General features: G+C 36.9%; 1 protein-coding gene across 6 annotated transcripts in view; it reads right to left on the bottom strand.

Annotated features, from left to right (window-relative positions):
* The window catches only part of TBL1X (transducin beta like 1 X-linked), a 364,349-nt gene that overhangs the window by 130,228 nt on the left and 211,528 nt on the right, over positions 1-22,593 (bottom strand). For 4 of the 6 annotated variants that reach the window (XM_056808017.1, XM_056808015.1, XM_056808014.1 and 1 more), the window contains one exon: positions 6,091-6,183. The exons of the other annotated variants lie outside the window; for them this stretch is intronic. The gene's annotated coding sequence lies outside the window, so the exon portion shown is untranslated. The remainder of the gene's footprint in view (positions 1-6,090; positions 6,184-22,593) is intronic. 6 annotated transcript variants of the gene reach the window in all.

Here is a 22,593-nt window from a genome sequence, read left to right as displayed (position 1 = left end):
GAGGCAAACAGGGGTCAGTGACTTGCCCAGGGTCACACATCTAGGGACTGAGGCCACATTTAAACTCAAGCCTTCTTGACTCTGGGCCCTGGTGCCACCTGGCTGCATAATTCTACCTTTTCATTTATCCCTACTCTAGTGCTCTGATAGATCTATGAGTTTATCTGGTTGGAAACTTGTCCAACAATATAATTTCCAATTTGTTTTTGCCCACTGATTCTTTGTGACTCTTGTCTGTGTTCTCCTATAAATCCTTCACAGAGGATCCATTAAACAGAGGTCTTACCTCTTGTTTTCTTAACATCGTATGGACACCAATGAAGTTACACATTTACTGATCAATCTTTTTTTCTCCTTGATCATACATTTTTATAAATGGTATAACCATCGGTGTAGGTGTCCTTTATACTTTTTCACTGGTTTTACTTACATCAAGGATGTCAAAATGATTATTATCTAGTTCTTCAAGCCAAATATTTGGCCTTTCATTCATAATTCGATGAGAATTTTAAACTGACAGGGTCAACAGTTGTTCATGTTTATAGACAGTCAAAAAAGTATAGTTTGGCATTTCTGCACCATTTGTACTTTACTTCTCTTAGTAGTGAATAAAAAAGGGTGAAATAAGAATGAGTTTATTTGGAATCTTCTTCATTTCATAGGTTGCCGAAACCAAAGAATCCATAACAAAAGTGGCCAACCTACATTAGTGCTGAGCATCAGTTAGGTAGGCTGGAGTCTGTTGCTGGGGCCATACTTTCTAGAATGGTGGAGACCCTGTTAGAATACAGATTCCAAATCATCAAAATAAGGATTTTTGATGAAGTCTAAAACTGACCTTTAGTTTTATCAAATAGGATCAATTACTTAAAACAAAATTATTGACCAGGATACAAAATTAGATAATCTGGTTTCTAATTGGAGGAAAGATTAGAGATATTCCAAGTTGGGAGGAAGAAAGCCCACAGGTATAATTTCCTGAAATCAGAAAAAAGGTTCCCCATTTCTCTCAAGTGTCTGAAGACAATCAAAGGAACATGGCAAGAGTAACTGATTGACCAGTATGGGGCCAGTTTTCAGATAAGATATATGGGCTGCTTGAGATGTATAATTGTGAGAAAACCTCTTGCATCAGTCTTGGGCTCTGAATGGGTTTCTGGCAAACATCATAATCTGAGCCCTTAGTTAAGGGTCTCTAAGCAGTAGGAAGAAGTGGTCTAGCTTCCCAGTCACACAGGACTGGGTTCCAATAATGCAATAAAGTTTTTTGACTATTCCCATAATTAAATAAAGTTCTCTTTACTTATTATAGGCCATAATTGAATAAAAAGGGAACTGAGAGAAAGGAACAGAACTGAGTCACAAGATGGAATCAGCATTGTTCATTCAATTCCCACCACCACTTGATGGTCTAAACTTCTCAGTATCCTCTTCTGAGCTTCCTTCTGCTCTTTTTAAAAAAGTTTTTTTTAACTCACTTTATTCTATTCCATTCCATTCCATTCCATTCCTCCATCTTCCCTCTCTCTCTTCCTCTCTCTTTCCCTTCCTTCTTTATTTCTGCTCTTTCCCTTCTTCCTTTATTTCAGTATTATGTTCCTTATCTCTTATCCTCCCTTTAAAATCATCCTTTTTTAACAAATAAGTATACAGTATTTAAGGAAAATAAATTCCCACACCGGCTGTGTATAAAGTAAGTTTGATTTTGTACCTCTAGTCTATCTCTCTTCCAAGTTAACCATTACTACTTAGGGGGTTCAGCCCTATAATCAATACTGAAGGGACAAGTTGCACTGTCATCTCGCCCATTTTCTACCATCTTGGTTGCCAAAAAAGGCAAAGGACTGTCAAATGCTTTTTCAAAACTTAGGTGGATCGTTCTTATTGGTTGCTTAGTTCTAAGTGTCTGGTCTCCCCCTCCCCTTTTTGTTTTCTCCTTGAAATTCTTACTTATTTTTTAAAAGGAAAACTGCAAGATTCCCTGATAATCTGGAGATTACAGAGGTATTCTTCAATCCTCTTTATCTTAATTTAAAGGAGACAAGCCTGCATCTTGAACATAGATGACAATCACTTGCCTTGGATAAATAGAAAAAAGTTACACATTCTATGCAGGTCTGAACAATTCCACTGGCTTTCCATACCTGCTGGAAGTGAGATCTTTGCCCTTCTCTCTTTCTGGCCAAGAGAACTATTATTGCAAACAGCTCAGGGCGGGTGGCTTCAATTTTAGGGTTGTCGTGAGTACTTGGGACAAGTCAAAGTGGCTAATGAGATTTGATGAAAGCAGGATAATGTGCATCTAGAAGAGGGAAGAAGAGTGTGGCGGAGAGTTGAGGCTTCATGAGGGAAATTGTGGCTGGGACGGGCACGGAAAAGTTGGCTACCTGAGGGGCAACGTGCACCCCTAAAGGATGGAAGCAGGACCTGGCAGGGTAAGGCTGGGGCAGTATTAAATAATTAGAGGTGTACCTAAGACTGGAAAGAGCCAGACTGTGGACAGCCTTGAATACCAGGTATATACGCCATATATTTTTTGTAAGATAATGGGGTACCATGGATGTTTGCCTGTTTTGTTTAAATAAGTAAAACCCCCACCTTCTGTCTTAGAATCAATACTGTGTATTGGCTCCAAGGCAGAAGAGCCGTAAGAGCTAGGCAATGGAGGGTTAAGTGACTTGTCCAGGGTCACACAGCAAGGAAGTATCAGGGTCATATGTGGAGCCAGGATTTCTCTCTCTAGACTTGGCTCTCAATCCAGAGCCATGTTCACTGCCTCCAGAACTGATGTTCTAAAAGCAGGGGGCTGGAGGGATCAGACGGACATAGTGCAAACGTTATTTCAGCAGCGTTGTTCAGATGGCTCTGAGAAGTGGGGACCTTGGGAGCAGCGGAGGATCGGTGAGGTGGTTATTATAAAAATCCAGGTGGAGAGTAATGTGGACCTGATCTAAGGTGATGGCAATGGGAATGCAATACTCAGTGCTAGAAATGAAAATTAGAGTTGGCATTTAGAGAATTCTTTAATGTTTTCAAGGTTTTACATATACTACTAATAAATAATTATCATGACTCAAAAATAACTCTAATACATAATATAATATATAATAATATAATATAATAAAAATAGTATATAAGATATAAGGTAACATATAGCATATAATATATAATATAATGCATGACATAATATAATACATACTATATAAGATATAATGCATGATATAATATATAATATAATATATTATGTAGTATATAAGATATAAGGTAATATAATATATTATATAGCATATAATATACAATATAATTCATGACATAATATGATATAATACATACTATATAAGATATGATGCATGATATAATATAATACATTATATAGTATATAATAAGATATAAGGTAATTTAACACATGATGTAATATATAATATATAATACAGAATATAGTATATAATAAGATATAAGATAATATGATATATAATATAGTATATAATATATGGTATAGTATATAATAATCTAAATTAATATAACATAGAACTATAAATATTATTATAAAATAATAAATATTAATAATTAATTGTTTATATCTATGACTTCATCTGATCCTCACAACAATTCTATGAAGAAAGACCTATTATCTTCATTTTAGAGATGAAAAATCTAAAGTTGAATTCAAATACAGGTCATCTGGTTGTTCGGTTGTTTTAATTGTATCTGGTTCTTTGTGACCCCATTTGGAATTTTCTTGGCAAAGAATGGTTTGCTATTTTGTTCTCCAGTTCATTTTACAGATGACAAAACTGAGGCAGAAGGTTAAGTGACTTGCCCAGAGTTATCACTTCCACCTTGTGCCAATGTGTAAAATGAGAGGAATGAACTAAATAACCTCTCAAGTCCCTTCGAACGCTAAATAAATGAGCTTGTAGTCAACAAACTCTGAGAAAGCCTGTGGTCGGATGTACCCACCTGGAATCGAGCTGAAGTAGTGCAAGATACGAATAAAACGCACTGAACTCTACACTTGGCACAGATCAATAATTTTCAAACGCCTTGTTACGAAGCAGATAAAGGCATGTAGAGATGTATTTAAATACGGCGCGGCTCTACGGCGGATGCTGTAATCTTATCGTACAATCATAAACGTGTCAGAATGGCACAGGATGGCTCCCAGCTTTATCAACTCCTTTGTAAAATATCACTGTTTGCAAACAGCCCTGCATCGAGCCCATCCATCACTTGACTTCTCTGTTTCATTCTATTTCCCTGAAGAATCAGAGGCTAAACTCAACGTACTAATATCCTCGACGAGGGGATTTCAAACGTTCTCCTTAAACAGGTACAGAGCAGGTTCTACTCTTTGGGACGCGCTTCAGCTTTATAGAGACTACGTAGACGTATGAAGGCGGTGGTAGTGGTGGTTGTTTTCAGAGAATAAAAAGGAAAGAGAGGGCTCAGGGACTTTTGTTAGGACAAAGACAGTCTCCCGAGTCAGCGCCCTTCATTTTTATGACGCACTCAGGCTTTAATAATATTTCCCTTTATCTGATTTACAGACATGGGATTAAAAGAGAGATTCACTTACGTCATAGGGTTTGGGCTTGCTTTTGATTACAGGGATCATGAGAAAAGCGGTACGCAGAGCAACATAAGCACCAAGCAAATTCCATGTTCCACAGATATTAGGATTGACTTATTTAATCGGGAGCCTGAACAAACAAGACCTCTCAGGACAGGGTGAATCCAGTCTTTTGACTTTGGATAGCCAGGGTAGGGGAAAACTCAATGACAATTCACGTTCATGCCTAAAGGATGGAAAAGGAAATTTCTTAGAGTTTGGGCTGGGTGTTATGTGGGAATGTGGGACCAACACGATGAAGGCAAGGAGTTGATAGTTTAAATAAAAAGATAACTCCATTGGGTTTTGTTTATTAGTTTTCTAATTCAGACAACAGGTTAACTTACTCAATAAATAACAGATTGAGTAGAGGCTCGGTGGAGAGGAGTGGGAAGGAGTTGGTTTTGGAATTTTGGAATTTCATTCTGAAATGAAATATGAATGTCTTAAGGGAGAGAAACATTATTCTGCCAGCAAGTAATCAACTAAAATATTCTTTTATTTTAGCTCAAATAAATTCAACTGGAAATACAACAGTAACTAATTAAAGGAATCAATAATAGGATACTTAAAACAAACAAAAAAATAAAGACAAGTAGCTTCTTTTTTTATTATATTGCACACATACCCACACACGCCTGCCCATTCCCCCAACATAGCCATCGCACAATTTCTTTTGTTTGACTTTATTTGTTGCAAGGGCCTTCGTTTTGATTTTTTTTCTTTTTTTTCCAATGAAGGAAGTGTAGAAAGGAGAAAAAAGGTTTTTGCTGATCAACACTTAAATTAAATTTTAAAAAATTGCAGTTCAAGTAAATTGAGAGCTAGGGAACTCTGAGACATTATAGTGTGATGATAGAAGGCTCACTTTAGAGTGAGAGTAGGAAATCCAGCAAATTCTTTGTAAATTCTGTATGATCTTGGTTGTCAACGAATCTCTCTAGGATTCCATCTCTTCATGTCACAAATGAAAAGGTTGGATAAAAGCACTTCTAATAATTTTTTTTTCAAATGACAACTATATGATTCAATGACTGGTTTAGCTCTATAACAAAGATACAAAAGAGCCTAGATAGGTATTAAGGGCATCACTACAGACTCCAGGAAAATGGTTTTATAATCTAAAATAAAAACAACCCATTAAAATATAGGAGGTATGCAAGGATGATTTCTGTAAAAAAAGGCTTCCTCAGAGAACCCCACTTTCTTTTTCTCCATTATGGTATCTCTACCATCCCTTTAGAGATAAAAAAGAATATTCTCTTTCATTAGAATCATAAAGTAATTTTTAAAATTCCTTCTCAATGGCATGAAGAATATCCCAATTCCATGAGTGTAATTCCCAAAATCTATTGGGGTATCAAAAACTCAAGGTTGATAGCATCCCTCAGAGGCTACAGGAACCCCAAAGGAAGTTTTTTTGGTTTCTCTCCTTCAAAAGACCCAAGGATTAATGAGACTAGGGTTGAAATAAGACTCACCTAAATCTCCTATATGGGATTCCTTCCCCATTCGATGGGGATGCCTTCTAAAAATCCCTGGAGATAGCAGAATCCAAAAATAGTGCACTGTGCCTGGAGAGAAAAAGCCCTCGGTTAGAGACAATTGGTCACTATTAATTATAGTTAAGTCTTTCAAAGTTGTTTCTTAATAATGCTGAAATTATTGAACAATAACAACAAAAACAATTTGTACCTCTTTTATCAAATTTTCCACTTTTCAATTTGGCAATATCTACCCATCCATCTATTTCTTCATCCATTTACACACACACACACACACACACACACACACACACACACACACACACACACACACCCTCTCTTAGGCACCAAAAATTCTTTCTGCTTCTAAATTCTGTCCCATTCATTTCTTTAACAAGATCATGAATTTAGAACTGGAAAGATTTTCAATACTCAAAATAAAGACAAATTTTTGTCCCTTCTTAGTAGTTTAACAACCCACTGTGATCATTTCATTTACTAATAACTGAAAAGGAATCATTCTTTCCAGAAGGAAATTATTTTAAATATGTTTTAGAAGAATATCACATCGTACTGGTATAATGGATAAAACATTAGACTTGGAGTCCGGAAGCCCTGAGTTCACATATCATACCAGCTTAAGTCAAATTTTGTTCCAAATTTCTTAAACTCTCTAAGCTTCAAGTTTTTTTCATCTATAAAATGAAGGTCTGCCGTGTCTTCTAGATCTAAAGCTGTGGTCCTAGGAACTGTCTTTAAGGTCAGAACCAGTCAGGTATATGTCTACATCAAGAAAAGTAATTTCTAGTATATCCCCAAGTTTTTTTTCAATTTTGTTTTTGTGTTAAATTATAAAGTTTCATGTTATTTCTTTTTTTCCCCATAAGCCCTTACCCTTTGTCTTACAATTCAGACTTACTATTGGTTCCAGAGCAGAACAGTTCTAGGAAAAAGGTATACCTATACCCAAAACATACTCTCCAAAATCACTCTTTCTCTTTTGACCCCTGGGTTCTCATGCTACCTCCTGGTGTTCCTCACCCAACCCTGCCCATAATTCTTCCCCTTTCCTCTCCTTCACTTCCTCCCCTCAAGGCTTTGTTTCCCCAGAATAATTAATCTGATTAACTAATTTCCAAAAAGGTGTTGATGGAACATAATCTATTTGCATTTTAACATTAGAACACAATGACAGGTATAGTTCTAAAGCTGGGAATTTCAGGCAGAGCAGAAAGAGGATGGAAGGAAAAAGCTTTAGATGGATGGGCTTTCCAGTGACCTGGAGGTCACCAATGTATAATGGTAGTCTTGTCTTGTGGATTGACTGAATTTCTTGTCTCTGCTCTTATTAGGGGATCTGACGACCATATTCCAGCTTCAGAGAAAGAAAGAAGCCAGGGAGAAGAGAAAATCCTCAGTGGCTGCTCCAGAATGCTCCCAATTCTATTTCTCTGGAGATGTGCCAACCCAGTCTCCCATCCAAATGCTGGAGAAACAGTATGATTAATACTAAACTTATCAAATGTGACAGTACAATATCAGAATAAGGAACTCCGTCAGTGAGGAAATTCCCTCTATGAAACCCAATTCCAGTTTTAGAGTTGCCTTGCCAGGGTTGCCACTTTTCTGCCAGAGCCAAGATTTGAACCCACGTTTTCCTGGCTCCAAAGTTAGAATGTTTCCTCTCTGATTTAATAACAAAACTTTTATTTGATTATCAACTATATGCACTGGTGGGAGGGGAGTTGTGAAGGGACATTAAAAGACTACTTCTGCCCTCACAGAATACAACCACAAAAATTCATCCTCTGAATCATGAACTTGTAGCATAATGAATTTCAGAAATATTAAAATAATATCCACCCTCCTATACTTGCTAAAGGCAGAAGAATATTAATGCATTTCAAGGGGAAAATGCAATGTGGGCCAAAAGAAAAAAAATTTCCCTAATTAATCAGAATACTACAGTAACCAAAGTATCCTGTTCCCTCCAAATTCCAATTAAAGCTTTTCTGTAACAGATTATTTTTTAAACACAATATAATAAGCTTAATACAAAATCCTGTATAACTGAAGCTTAAAAAATGAATGTTAATGACCTGAAAAAAGCTGAATGGAAGTGTGCCAAGATGTGGTCGTTGATCTAATATAACCAATGTGCATAGACATTCATTTACTGAAGGGGAGAGGGGCTAGGATCTCTGTTTTCATAAGGGTCTGGGAAACTCCAATGCAGAAGCTTTTCAACTAGACTATAATTTATAATTGTAGAGAGTTGCCTGGGGGCAATGAAATGGCCAATCACCACTCAGAAAGTAGATGTCAGAGGTGGGTTCATCCTGCCTTTAAGGTTGGCTAGTTATCCATTATTCAGACAGCAATGCTAATTCTTTTTTATTTATTGTACTGAACAGGAAATCCAGTAACAACTTGGGAAAAGGTTACAAATTGATTGATTCTTCATTTCTTCTAATGTTATCTTAAAATTTTTCTCTTTTCCTATTAGAGATGATTTAGATTTTTTTTGGGGGGGGAAAGAAACATCATAATAAAAGGCATTATTATTTTGAGTTGTATGCAAAACTGAAAAAATTATTTGAAAAGTGAAAAACTTACATATGTTTTTAAAAGAAATTTGGATGTTTTATATACTCTGAAAATGATAAACAGCTTTAAATTTTTCATAATTAAAATATCTTTTAATAAAGTTTCTCATGATGAGAATATATGCAAAATTACAACATTCCATTACTATATGCGAGAACCCTACAAAATTAAGACTTTTTTTTTAAAGAGTAAAATCAACCCCTTATTGAAATGATTAAATATGTTGTCATCCACAACCATACAGATTGGATTTTTATTTTATAACAGACGGGCATTTTGAAATAATGAGTAGGCTACACACAAATGTAAAAGTCTTCAAAGTCCCAGCTCTGGCCTCAGTAACCTCACCTGTAAAATCAGAGGATTAGTCTCAATGACTTTCAAGGTTTCTTTTAGCTTCTCTCCTCGGTGATAAGTAGCAAGTCATTTAGTGAATCCTAAAAGGATGACTAATTCCCCTCCACAACCTTCCTTTCAATCTGCCACATCAATCTTAGCCAGGATTTTAAGTGGTGCATTGCTAGTAACTATGACCTCCCTCAGCAAAGCCAGTCTTCTCCTGAAACATGCTTGAGTTTTTCAAGATGTCCCTTCTGGTTACTCAGGCATCCCAGTCGCCAAGCCCTCCTAGCCAGTTTGCAGTTCTTTTTTTCTACTTGCCCCGTCCCTAGCAGAGATCCCTATCTCTCTCCCCATCTCTAGCATCCTCACTGCTCCATTCTGCCAGGGTCACGGCACATTTAGTCATTAGGGAGAAGGAAAAGAGGAAAGTACTCTTTAAAGGTTGTTCCTCCACTCTGTTATCTACTACTCACTCCCAAAGCAGAAGAAGAATTGGAGGTGTTCTCAGCTCTTCCCATCTACATCTCCTCACGCCTCCTGCCCTACACACCCAAGAACCCCTATTCTGGCCTGCTCCATGGAATATTGGGGTGGGGGTAAATTTTTGGAGGGGACAACAGTCTGACAGCTAAGGACCATGGAATTGCTTTGACACTCCATCACCATCTCCTGCTGGATACCCTTCGTGCTATGTTTTCCTAACAATCGTCTCTCTGGTTCCTCTTACTTGTCTCACTGTTCAGCGGCTGAATCTCTATCCAGCTACTACTCTTACTAACACTGGCTAGTTAGTTACTAACACGAAGACATTATTGTATTCTAATCTAAAGCTGGGCTTAATAACTATAGCAATTTTGAAGTAGCCACGAGTGTCAGCGATATTTAGAGGTATTGAAACAGTTACGATGTGACTTGAAAATAGGATTTCTAGTGTTCAACAAGCCAGATATCACTATACGCCTGTGATTTACTTAAATGGGACTGCTTACATTCTTAATGGAAGGAAATGCCAAATTTCCATTAGAGGTTAGAGACAAGAAAAGATGTAAATTTCTTTTTAACCATCCAAGGTCACGTACCTCCTAAAATCTATCTCGGGTTAAGAACTCCGCTTTATACTATCTCATTTAGTCATGCTGTCAGCTCTTAGGAGTTTAATTATCTTATCTTTGCAGATAATTATATCTATAATATCTATATATTATATATACACATGGATCTCCAGATCTATATATCTTGTCCTAGCCTCAACAAGTGCCTTTCAGATATTTAAATTCAATGTCCCATTGGTATTTCAAACTCAAATGTCCAAAATTGAACTCAATTCTTTTTTCTTCCCAAATTTACTACTGTTGTTATTATTATCATTGTATATATTTTCAAGTCACCTGTGATCACTGCCTCACTGTTTCCCCTGACTTCTTACTCATTTTCACCCACATATCTAATCTGTTATGTCATTTCTTTCATTTCATATCTAATTCTTATTTTATTTCACATCTAATCTTTGGTCATTTCGACATCTCTAAGTTCCTCTCTTCAGTTACACTGAATACCACAATACTATTGGCTATCATCACCTTTCAAACCCTTAATATCACAGTAGTCTTCTAATTGTTCTTTCTGCTGCAATAATATTCCTCTTTATCTGGGCATATTTGCTACTTCACACACTTGGGATTCCATGCCTTTTTACTTGCTGATCCCCACAAGTGGAATATGTTACCTCCTTACTTCTCTGCCTTTTAGGTTCCCCAGCTTCCTTCTAGACTCAGGCCAAATTTCATCTTCTGCAAGGGAGCATTTCTGCACCCATCCTCCCTTACCTCTGAAATTACCTTCCGCTTACTTTGTATATATCTTAAGATATACCAGCTTACATGTTTCCCCTCCCATTAGAATGTGAACTTCTTGAGGGCAGGGCTCACGTTCTTGTCTTTATCGGTATCCCTCTAGTAAAAAGTGCGTGGCACATACAGGCATTTCTCCGTTGATCATGATTTGATTTACGGTGTTTCCCAGAAATTGTGTTTTTTACAAATTGAAGATTTGGGACAACCTGCAGAGGGCAAGTCCATCAGCACCACTTTCCCACCAGCGTGTGCTCAAATTGTGTCTTTTTGCTACATTTTGGTAATTCTTACAATAATTCAGACTTTTTCACTCTTATTACATCTGTTACAATGATCGGCCATGATGTGACACTTGTAATTGTGTTGAGGGTGCCACAAACTGCACCCCTATAAAGCTGTGAATTTAATGAATGTTGTGTTTGTTCTGACTGTTCTACCAACCCGCTATTCCCTGCCTGTCACCCTGTCTTTGGGACTCTGAATTCCTTGAGACACAGTAATATTGAAACGAGGCCAATTAGTAACTCAACAATGTTCAAGTGAAAGTTCTAAGGGTTCAAGTGACCAATGGATACAGCAAATTTCATGGTTGTCTTATTTGAAAAAATTGCCATAGTCATCCTAATCTTCAGCAACCACCACCCTGATCAGTCTGCATCCATCAACAATGAGGCGAGACCTGCCACCAGCGAAAGTCTTACACCTCGCTGAAGAACGAGATGATGGCTAGCATTTGGGGCAACAAAGTATTTTTAAATTTAGATACACATGCTGTCTTTTTTAGAAATGATACTTATTCTATGATTATAATATAAGGACATTAATATTAAACAACATCTAATAATACTTAATATGTATTAAATTATTAAATTTATTTAACAGCATCTAATAATATATTATAAAATATAGCATATTATATACACATTTTAATTATTATTGTATACTTAATAGTATAATGATATATCAGATAAAATCATGTATTCTTAATATAATAGAATATATGATTATATACAATATTATTGTATACCTAATAATCTATTGTGCTTATACTTTCAGATAGTGTAAAAGTGACTTTTATATTTACTGGGAAACCAAACAATTCTTGTGACTCAATTTATCATGGTGGTCTGGGACCGAAGCCAAGATATCTCGGAGGAATGCCTGTATTCAGAGCTCAAAGGATGATGCTTTAATAGCCGGCCGCCCCAAAGACCTGTGCGGGAGGTGGACCCTGCTAGGAGAAGCCATCTTCTAGAAGGCATTGCGGGGGACCTGCGGCTGCCGGACATCCAGCCCCTGCTGTCCCAGAAGCCCCGTCCCCACTGGCTGGAGGCGCGAGACAGGCAGTGCCTCCCTCGGGGACAAGCAGCCGCTTGTGGCTCGGACAGCCCTGTGACTTCCCCTCTCCCCGTGAATGCTCTCAGTGTTCTGGGATCCCATTCACGGGCTGTTCCCTGGAGAGGGGCCGGTCTGTCCGTGGGAGAGGCACAAGCAGTCACTGCCAGTCTTGGGGCAGAGCACACAGCCCGCATTCTTAGCGGGTTGCCACCTGTTGGAACCCTGGAAACGAGTCGCTGGAGAGCCTTTCAGGGTTGGGGGCGAGCCCTGAAATGAGTGATTCAGGAGCCGTCAGGTATTACAGAAACTGAAACCCCCGCCTGTTTCCTCCTGAAAGGCAGATGCTGCCTTCATCCAAGGAAGAGCGAGCAGAAGGAAGCCCAGGGAGGTTAGAGGATCACCCGAGTAAACTACAAAGCAGCTAGTCCGGCTCTGGGCAGCGAGATGGGACAATGGGAAAAGCACCAGGTCTCACATCAGGAGTTCAAATCTGGCCCCAGTCACGTACTAGCTGGGTGGTCTTGGGCAAGTCCCTTAACCCTGTTTGCCTTGGTTTCCTCAGCTGTAAAATGAGCAGGAGAAAGAAAGGGTAAACCACTCTAGTACTTTTCCTAAGAAAACACCAAATGGAGTCACAAAGAGTCAGATACGACTGAAAAAACAACTGAACAACAAAGGAAAACTCTGTTCTGGGGCAAGACTCACACCTTTCCGAATCTGAGACCTGCACTCTATCCATGGGGCCACCTGCTTTACTCCTTTGGTGCTTGATGCAGGGACAGAATAGAGGAAACGCCTCCCAATTTTAAAACAGGAGAACAAGGAAGAGAGCTGTGATATCCCTGACACTGGGATCAAGTGAGCAAAGTCCTCCCTGAAACATGAAATTTGAGAGAATTGTCTAGGGCCCTGGGCAGGTCAGTGGTGGCCAGGGTCCCTCTGCCCATACGCATGAGTGGCGGCACTTCAACGGTGGCATACTTGACTCCAATTACAGCGCTCTATCCACTATGCCCTTCTGAATCTCTTTCCTCTAAAATGGAAGCCAACAAAAAAAGACCCCTTTCCCCCTCACCCCATCACATCACATACACAGACCACGTTAGAGTAATTGTGTTGGAAATCAGTTGCACTATACAAAGGCAAAATGTAGGTTTATTACTTGGTCCAGTAGTAAAGTACTCTTTGCTGAACTGAAATAATAATTTAATAAGTGGTACCCTAGCAACCTAAACAATCCCAGATAGTTTCTCAGTTAACAACTATTTCTAGAGCTAAAGAATACTAGATTCCCTGTGGGGAAGGAAGTCCAAGGGAGGGAGGGAGGGAGGGAGGGAGGGAGGGAGGGAGGGAGGAAGAAGGAAGGAAGGAAGGAAGGAAGGAAGGAAGGAAGGAAGGAAGGAAGGAAGGAAGGAAGGAAGGAAGGAAGGAAGGAAGGAAGGAAGGAAGGAAGGAAGGAAGGAAGGAAGGAAGGAAGGAAGGAAGGAAGGAAGGAAGGAAGGAAGGAAGGAAGGAAGGAAGGAAGGAAGGAAGGAAGGAAGGAAGGAAGGAAGGGAGAGAGGGAAGGAGGAGGAAGGAAGGGAGGCAGGAAGGTAGGAAGGAAGGAAGGAAGGGAAGGAGGGAGGAAGAAAGGGAAGAAAGAAGAGAGGAAGAAGAGAGGGGAAGGAAGGAAATGTATTTATTCTTAAAAATATTAAATCTAACCTTTTAGTAAGTAGCTAATAAATTTGCTGATAAAAAATGTTCTTGAATGATGGTGATTGATTAATTAAAAATGATGAAAGAATGTCAAATAAATGCTATCCTTCCAACTTCTATCACTGACAATTTGGGATACTGTTTTGTGACCCTCAAGTCAGTCACTCACTGACATCTCAGTGCTCTGATGCTTCAGAGCTGTCTGTGTTTTACTGTTAAAGAGTGATCTCTTATGTTTAATGTTACTATACTCGCCAAGAGCCTGTCCTATTTGGCTGTGCAGTTAAGCTATTATTACAACATTATTAAAACAATTGATCATTGATTGCATCGTTTCCAGAGAATGATGCAGATGGCACTATAAATAAAAGGAGATGGAGTCAAACAACAAGGATATTTTCTATAATCCATGTGGATTGGGACTGGGAGGTGGAAGGATTCCTTATTACAGAGGTGAAAAGAAGTTAAGAAAGTTCAATGATTTGGACAAGATTAGAGAGTTTTTGAGCAAGGGCTCAAAACCAGGGCTCTTAAATTATCCCATCATACCACATGATTTCTTTTTTTAAACCTTTACTTTCTGTCTTTGTAACAACTCAAAGGTAAAAGGGTGAGGTAGCTAAATGGGGTTAGGAGACTGCCCAAGGTCATACAGTTAGGAAATGTCTGAGCACAGATTTGAACCCAGGTCCTCTTGATTCCAGGCTGGGCTCTCTATCTACTATGACACCCAGAGGCCCCTCACATTACTTCTCATGAACTTATTTTGAAATGCATTTTTGTTGTTATCTTTTGTTTTTATATTAACTAGACTTCCTACTCCTCCTGAAAGCTAACTCTTATAAAAAAATATTTTTAAAAGGATGGAGAAAGTAGTTTAGTAAAGATCAATCTACTGATCAATAAAAATGTCTGATATATGCCATATTCTAAATCGTACTACCTGACCTCAGCAAAGAGGGGAGGGTTGTTGGGTGGGAAAGGAGGTTTGGACATTATAATTGAAATACTGAGTTTTGAATGATTTGTTTTCATCCTTTTCATTTACATTTTTAAGGTTATTGTGTCTATTGTTTTTCCTGGTTCTGTTTATTTCATTTTGCATCAGTTCTTAAAATTTCTGCCAAACTTCTCTGTGAGGAAATGCCTGAGGTCAGACTTGAACTCAAGTCCTTCCACCTCCAGGGCTAATGTTCTATCCACTGTGCTATCTAGCTACCTCATATTCAGACTTTCTTAAAGCACAGTGATATGTCATTGCATTTTTATACCACAACTTGTTCAGTTATTCTGCAATACAGAGGCATCTACTTTGTTTCTAGGTCTCTGGTATTAAAAAATTCTGCTATAAATATTTTGGTGTATACATGGAGTCTTTGTTTTTGTCATTCTCTCACGAATTTGTCTTGAGAAAAAAAATACTAAGTTCAATATTTATCTGGAAAAGTTACTAAAGGAAATCTTTTTAAAATACCAATTTTATAAACATGCAGAAAGATTTGGAAGTTAATTGGGTTTCCAAGATATAAGAAATATTATCTTTCTTTTCCTGCTTAAATTTATTATTTCAACCAGACATTTATTTATTGGGTTTTAACCACTTATAAATTGCTGCGGAGCTCACAAGAAGATTTAAAGTAGGTCCCTAAACTCAAGAGACTTGCTGTCCAACTGGAAGTATTTATACATGTCTAACTATACAAGGCAGCATATGATATGCTAAAAGAATGAAAAACTATGCATTACAGACATTCAGAGAATAGAAGAGCTAGAACCTGGGGAAAATGTGTTTTAAGGAATTCAGGAGATGATAATAGAAGAGGATTTACCAATATCTCAAAAAAAAAATATTCAAGAAAGAGGCAGTGGCCAATAATGCCATCACTGCACAGAGGTTAAGAAGGATGATGAGTGTAAAGAGGCTGTTGCTATAGATCCTGATAAAATAATACATTTCATTTTTAAAATATCTACAATATCAAAGAAAATTATGAAAAGAGGGGGGAAGGGGGAATGGCATTTTCTGACCTCAAATTGATAAGACCACAGTCATCAAAACTGTCTGCTATTCACTTAAGAAAAAAAAGTGAGGTGGATCAATGGAATGGACTAGACAAGGAAAAATCAGAAAAAGAGAACTCAACAACCCAGAGTATAATTATTTAGGACAAAAACTGCTGGGAAAGCAAGAAAACAGTCTGGCAAAAATTAGACTTTACATCAACATCTTATACCATATTCCACAATAAATTCTAAGTGGCTATGCTATGCTAATATTTTAAAAACCAGAAGATATAGAGATAACATGTCTTTTGTCTTTGTTTAGGAAATGTATTCTTAACCAAACAATATGACTACTTTGCCAAGACAACCCCCAAAAGGGTCACAAAGAGTTAGACACAACTAAATTTTATTATATGAATCTGAAATTTTCACAGAGTTAAAGAATAAGGACAATAGAATAACAAGATAATAGTTGAGGAAGAAAAAAGCTGTGTATCAAATTTCTCTGATAAGGATTTCGTATCCAAGATATGCAAACTATAAGCTTGTACCTCTGTGTCTATGTGTGTGTATGAAGGTGTGTCTACAGACACCATGCCTCATAAATGGTCAAAAGATAGGAACCCAGTTCTGAAAAGAACTGCAAACTATGAACCTCAAGAAAAAATGCTCCAAATCATGAGTAGTAACATAAATGCAAACAAAAATAACTCTGACCTAATAATATGAAAATTGGTGAAGAATGGCAACAGTCAATGTTGCGGTTGAAATTGCAGAGAGATAGGCAGATATTATTAATGAAGCAGTGAGTCGGTACAATCACTTGGAAAAGCAATTTGGGATCGGACAAAGTGACTAAAATGCCCATACTTTGACCCAAAATTCCATTGCTGGGCTTACATCCCAAGGAGGTAATTATTAAGAAGAGATGCCCCTGATAAACCAAAATATTTATAGCAGCCCTTTTTTTTTATTATAGCAAAAATTTAGAAATAAAGCAGATGTTCATTGAATGGAGAATAGCTAAATGAATTATGGTATGTGAATATAATGGTATATTACTATATTCTAAGAAATGATTAATTTGATAAATAGAGAGAAACAAGGCAAGATTCATATGAACAGATGCAGAGTAAGGTAAGCAGAGCCAAAAAACAATAGAGATATAATGACCACAACAATGTGAATAAGAACATGGACACATACACATATGTAAAAATGGAGATTTGAACCCTAGACTTCAATCCCCAGAAGTCCTTGGCAGTTCCCAGAATTCCCTATAATATCACGTGAATTCCCACCTTGGCCGAGAACAGAAATTGTATTTAAACTGACTCTCCGCCTACTTCGGCTCTCTCTGCTTACGCTTCTAAGCACACATGTCTCTCAAGATGTAGTAAGTGAAATTGAATGGGCCATTCAGCCCTCCTAGACACATGCTTTTCTTATTTTGTATTTTCTTTATTTCTTAATTCTAATAATCTTTAATAAACCTCATAAAATATAATACTTTTAGTAGAGAAACTAATTTAACTGTTACACATAGTGAATGATACAAAATTATAAAGAATAGTTATTATAAATTATATATAAAATCATAGAGTTCTTCTCAAAAGAAGAGCTATAAGAAGATACTCCCAGTTTTTCAGAGGTAGGGAGTCCACAAGTACTGTACATTGCACATATTTCTAGGCTTTTCTCATCGGGTATACAGCTTTTATGCCTTTTTCGCTTTTTTCTTAAAAAATATTATTTGTGACTACTATAAGGGGAGGGATAAAGGGTAAAGTGATGGTTAATACTTTTTAAAAAAATCAATAAACATAATTTAAAAAATAAATCAAAATGCTGAATTTGAGATCAGTAATCTTTCAAGCTAGTGGGAGGGAGTAGAAACAATGGCACCTAAGTGAGAATGTACCTACAGGTTGGTTGTTGTTATGAGAAAACCAGTCTCACTGAAATAAAGACTAAGGAAGGAGAAAAGAGAACAGGTAAGCTCAGAAAATTAGCATTTTAGGAAGATTAAAGAGAATAATAAAGGGAAAATTAGAAAGTCAAGAAACTGCCAGTAGGGAAATTATAGACAATGAATAGAAACTCAAGGAATGAATCTTGAATAAGTTCATATTTGGGAGTCAATAAAATAAATTTTAAAAGGGTTAGAGAGGCAGGCCAATGGAAGGATAGAATGAGAGCACATTTTTTTAAGGACTTGCTACGTTCTGGGTGCTATGTTTAAGCTCAGGCTAACTAAAAGGAAATTTTAATAGAAGTCAAGAAGGAGAAAAATTTCAAGGAAAGAGTTGTCAACAATGGTATGTGCTACAGAGAAATTAAGTAGAAAGAGTAACAAGGAAAGAATTTGATGATTAAGAAGTAATAGTTATTTTATAAAGTTACATTTTAATAGAGATGTGGAAACTTAAAAATCAAAATGCAGAACTTTCCAAAGTTCCTTCTTTGGCTCTACAGTATCCATTTAAGAGGTATATATTATGGCAGTATATTCTGATACAGTTCATTTGAAATCATTTTTGACAAAGAAAATATTTTTCAAATTATGACCATTCTGTTTTCTCATATGTTTACCATCTTTTGGATCATTTCAAAATTATTCTGAGTTTTATTCCTGTTATAATTCAATCTTTTTCTTCCCTAAACCCTTACCTTCTGTCTAAGAACCTATGTATTGGCTTCTCAGACAGAAGAGCAATAAAAGCTACACTATAATTCAATCTTAAAATATAATATTGTTACTCTTAAAATTTTCTTGACTGGTTTTGATGTATAAAAATGATGTACCTACAATATAATGAATAAGTACCACCATTCCCATCAGGGGAGAGAAATTCTACAAATGAGTGACTCAAACAATTTCAAGTAAAAGCTTTTGACCACCTGCCTAAGACTTGATTCAGCAAACTGCCTACACAGTCTGCAGGAAGAATCAAAAGACTTGGCATCTTGCTTCTCATGTTGTCGATCATAATGAGGTAAATATCATTGCTCTTGGAACACATTAGTTCAGGGGAGAAAGAGAAATGAGTCATGTAAAGTTATGAGGGAAAAACCACATGGGCAAAGTAAAAACATGAATTGAAGCTTTACTCTCTCTAAATAACTTTTGTCATCTGAAGAAAACAAAATACATCCCTAAGTAGTAACATTTTAAAACTTTTTATGTATGATATTAATATTACCTATAGCACAAAATATACAACAATAATAATAATTACATGCATGTTGTTTCTCTTAGAGGAACAGAAGAAATTTTAAAAATAAATAATATTTCATTTATATATCATTTCATACATAATATATAATAATATGTATTTTAATAAATAATGATGTGATATATAATTTAGTAAACAACAAAGAAAATAAGGCTTGGATGCAAAATGTATATGTAGAAAAGAAATCTCTGGCCCGAAACCTCTATTGACTAATCATAGAACCATATAATTTAAGAGCTAAAAGAGACTTTGTAAGTGAATGGGAAAACCTCACGCATTCATCTGAGGGATGAAAGTCCAAAAAGCTGATGACAATTCATATTGTGATACAATGGAAGTGACATAATAAACTATTGCCTCAGCAGGTGGCTTTCATCTCTAGAGCTGCCTCATTGAATTCTCCAAGAATAATGCTGGGGGACACTGAACTATTGAAATTGTACATGAAACACAAAATTGAGGTATAGACCAATTATGTTATTTCCCATGGAAATTTTTTGAGGAGAAAAGAATAGTGGGGATGTCAATTCTGATTATATTTTTTCCAAGTCTATACCTAATTTGAATGAAATAATGTCTCTATCTAAGTCCACACCTGATTTGAATAAAATGCACTTTGTTGCTTGCTTTAAACATTTTTTTGATGCCCCATGCAACATTACACAGCACAGTTTTCTATGATTTAGAGATAAATGGCAGAACTCGTGAATAGTTTTCACTCTTGTTTACAGTTAACAACTTTGGGGTAAAGAATTAGGACATAAATGTATATAAATGTGTTTTAATTTAGTGGGAAAAATAAAAATGAATTGGTCCCTTCATACAATAGATCTAGTCACTTTAATTGGGATATTTTATGGAATCCTGAGGCTGTTCTGAATATGGATATGACTTGATCATGTAGAAAATTATAAAAGGAGAGCAACATTTCCCAGTTTTCTCTGGATTAGCTCATGGCTATCTACTGCAAATGATCTCCATCGGAAGTCTTCTTGCTACATCTGAGCGCACATTTTCATCATGTCCAGGTTTGGACGGATGATATTTGAGGCAGTTAAATCTTTCTTTTCCACACATGTTACATAAGAGATCACAAGCCATTCCTGATTCAGGAAATGGATCAGAGGCTAACTAAAATGTCTTTTTAGGTATTGATTCCTGGTCTCAATTTCATGTTCGCTTCCTAGAAGCCATCCAAGGCAAGCATGAAAGGGTAATGAGTTTCTCAACACATAGTCTAATGGTGCACACAGAATCAAAGCTTTTAGCAATTGCCTCGATGCTGCTTCCCAGCAGTCCTAAACAACTTAAATATAATTAGCTTGAAGCCCTATGGGCTGCATTTCCCCAATGGAGAACCTCTTACACTAATCCATTTATCAAACTGACAGATGACTGAATCATTGGTACCGTGGGCCCTGTTCCATTAATATTTTTCCAGTCAAAATGTCAGTGAGTTCCTACTACTGTACTATGTAGAAAGAAAATACACATTTATAATATTGGAGTAAGAGGGAAATGGACAATAGCTTGTTCTTGTTGGTGATAATAAGAAATTAGAGAAGATAAAGATATATAAATAAAATAAATTAAATCAAAGTAAGAAAATAAATAAAAGACAGATAAATAAGAAAAGTATTTTCAACTGACTAAAAATAAAACAACCACTAAGCAGATGTTAGAGTCTGTGATTTAACATAGCAAAATAGTAACACTGCTGAATGTTCTTGAGTGATATACTAGGAGAGAACAGAGGATGGGATTATAAGTGTGAATGTGACAGGCTGGGGATGGGGGGAGGAAGGAGGTTAAATAGGTTTTCTCCCTGGGCTCTTTCATCTTCAGTCAACATGGAGATATTCACACACTGTTAACATTTGACTGATTTTCTCCTGTCCTCCACTTTTCCTCCTCCCCTCCTCCCCCTAAAAAAAAATACTACTTGCCAGGTGCCTGAAGGGAACAATTCTGCATAGAAATCCTGTATAGAAAATATTAAATATTCTCTTTCATATTCTTTCTACCTCCCATTTAATACATTATTTTTTTAAAGCACCTGGGCAAGCAAATTTAATTATGTCAGCCACATTTATACCTACAACTATATTCTATTAAGAGTGGGAAGAAGCCTCACATTGATCAATTAGTTCACAATATATTTTAGCAGGAATCTCCTCTAGAAGTTACACTTAAGAGTTCTAGTGAGGAGGAACCTACCACCTGTCCAGGCAGCCTAATCTAGCTTGAATTGTGAGGAAATTTTTCTTATATTAAACCCAAAGCAAATAAGTGTTACTTTGAATAGAGTGGAAGATTTGGGATTAGAAAGACTAAACCTCAAATCTGCCTGCCTCAGTTTCCTCATCTGTAAAATGGAGGAGGAGGGTAATAAAAGTGCCTAATATTTGTAAAGCATGCTGCAAATGCTAGCTATTATGATTAAAACTGTCCCTGTGTAACCTCACACACTGTTCCTACTTTTGCTCTCTGGGGCCAAGAAGAACAATAAGTCCAATTATCCCTTTTCTATCTGATGGTCCTTCCTGAAAACTCCTCCCCACTCCCAGGTCTTCTTCTCTTCAGTTCTTTTAACAGATCATCCAATGACATGTGTTGATCATTTCTGTCAAACTCAGACCCTCTGAGTCAGGAATATCAGCCTCATTAGAATCTTCTTGTACGAAAGACAGTTTTGGGGGAAAATGTATTAAAAAAAATCTGAATTTAATGCTTCCAAAAATACACTGCAGATATTTTAAGAAAAACAAAAGATAGATAAGTACAGCACTCTAGATCAAAGGGGAATTCGTTTTTGGCAAGAGTAGGAGAAGAGCTTTACAAAGAAGCTCACTCCCATTAGTTTTACTATCTGGTGCCCTACTGATGTTCATGCATTCCAAATAATATCAGAAAAAGGATATTACGAGTGCCCATGTAAATATAACAGCAAGTCCCTCCTCCAGGGGCAGCCTCCCCATAGAAGCAGAGTAGGTCAGGCAGTCTTATTCATTCTCTGATACAGCCACACTTCAGGACACAAGGGATCCCAAAGCTTCTCTTAGAATGTTTCTGAGATACTTTGCAGCTCAAAAAGCTATAAGCGTTTTCAAAAAGTCCTTGAGACAGCTGTTCAAGAAACACCATATATGGAAGAGCCACTCTTTAAAATAGAAATAGAAAGTCTTTTACAAAAAAGCTTACAAACTACAATATACAGACGTCTAAAGAAAAGGTGGTCTAAAAACAAGGGTTGCACACCAGCCTAAACCTGAGAAAGACTAAAAGGCAGGAAAATGTTCATTGAGAAGGAATCACTGAATTCTTCTCTCCAGATGGCAGGCACACTACTATTATCTAGCTGTGGCTCATGCATCAAGGGAAGAGGGGAAAAAAGAATTAAATGATAAAAACAGTGTGTATAT

The sequence above is a fragment of the Monodelphis domestica genome, chromosome 8, assembly GCF_027887165.1.
Source record: "Monodelphis domestica isolate mMonDom1 chromosome 8, mMonDom1.pri, whole genome shotgun sequence".
In the NCBI taxonomy this organism is placed as follows: domain Eukaryota; kingdom Metazoa; phylum Chordata; class Mammalia; order Didelphimorphia; family Didelphidae; genus Monodelphis; species Monodelphis domestica.
Note: the sequence above shows the minus strand (reverse complement) of the source record. Positions and strands in the feature narration are given on the sequence as shown.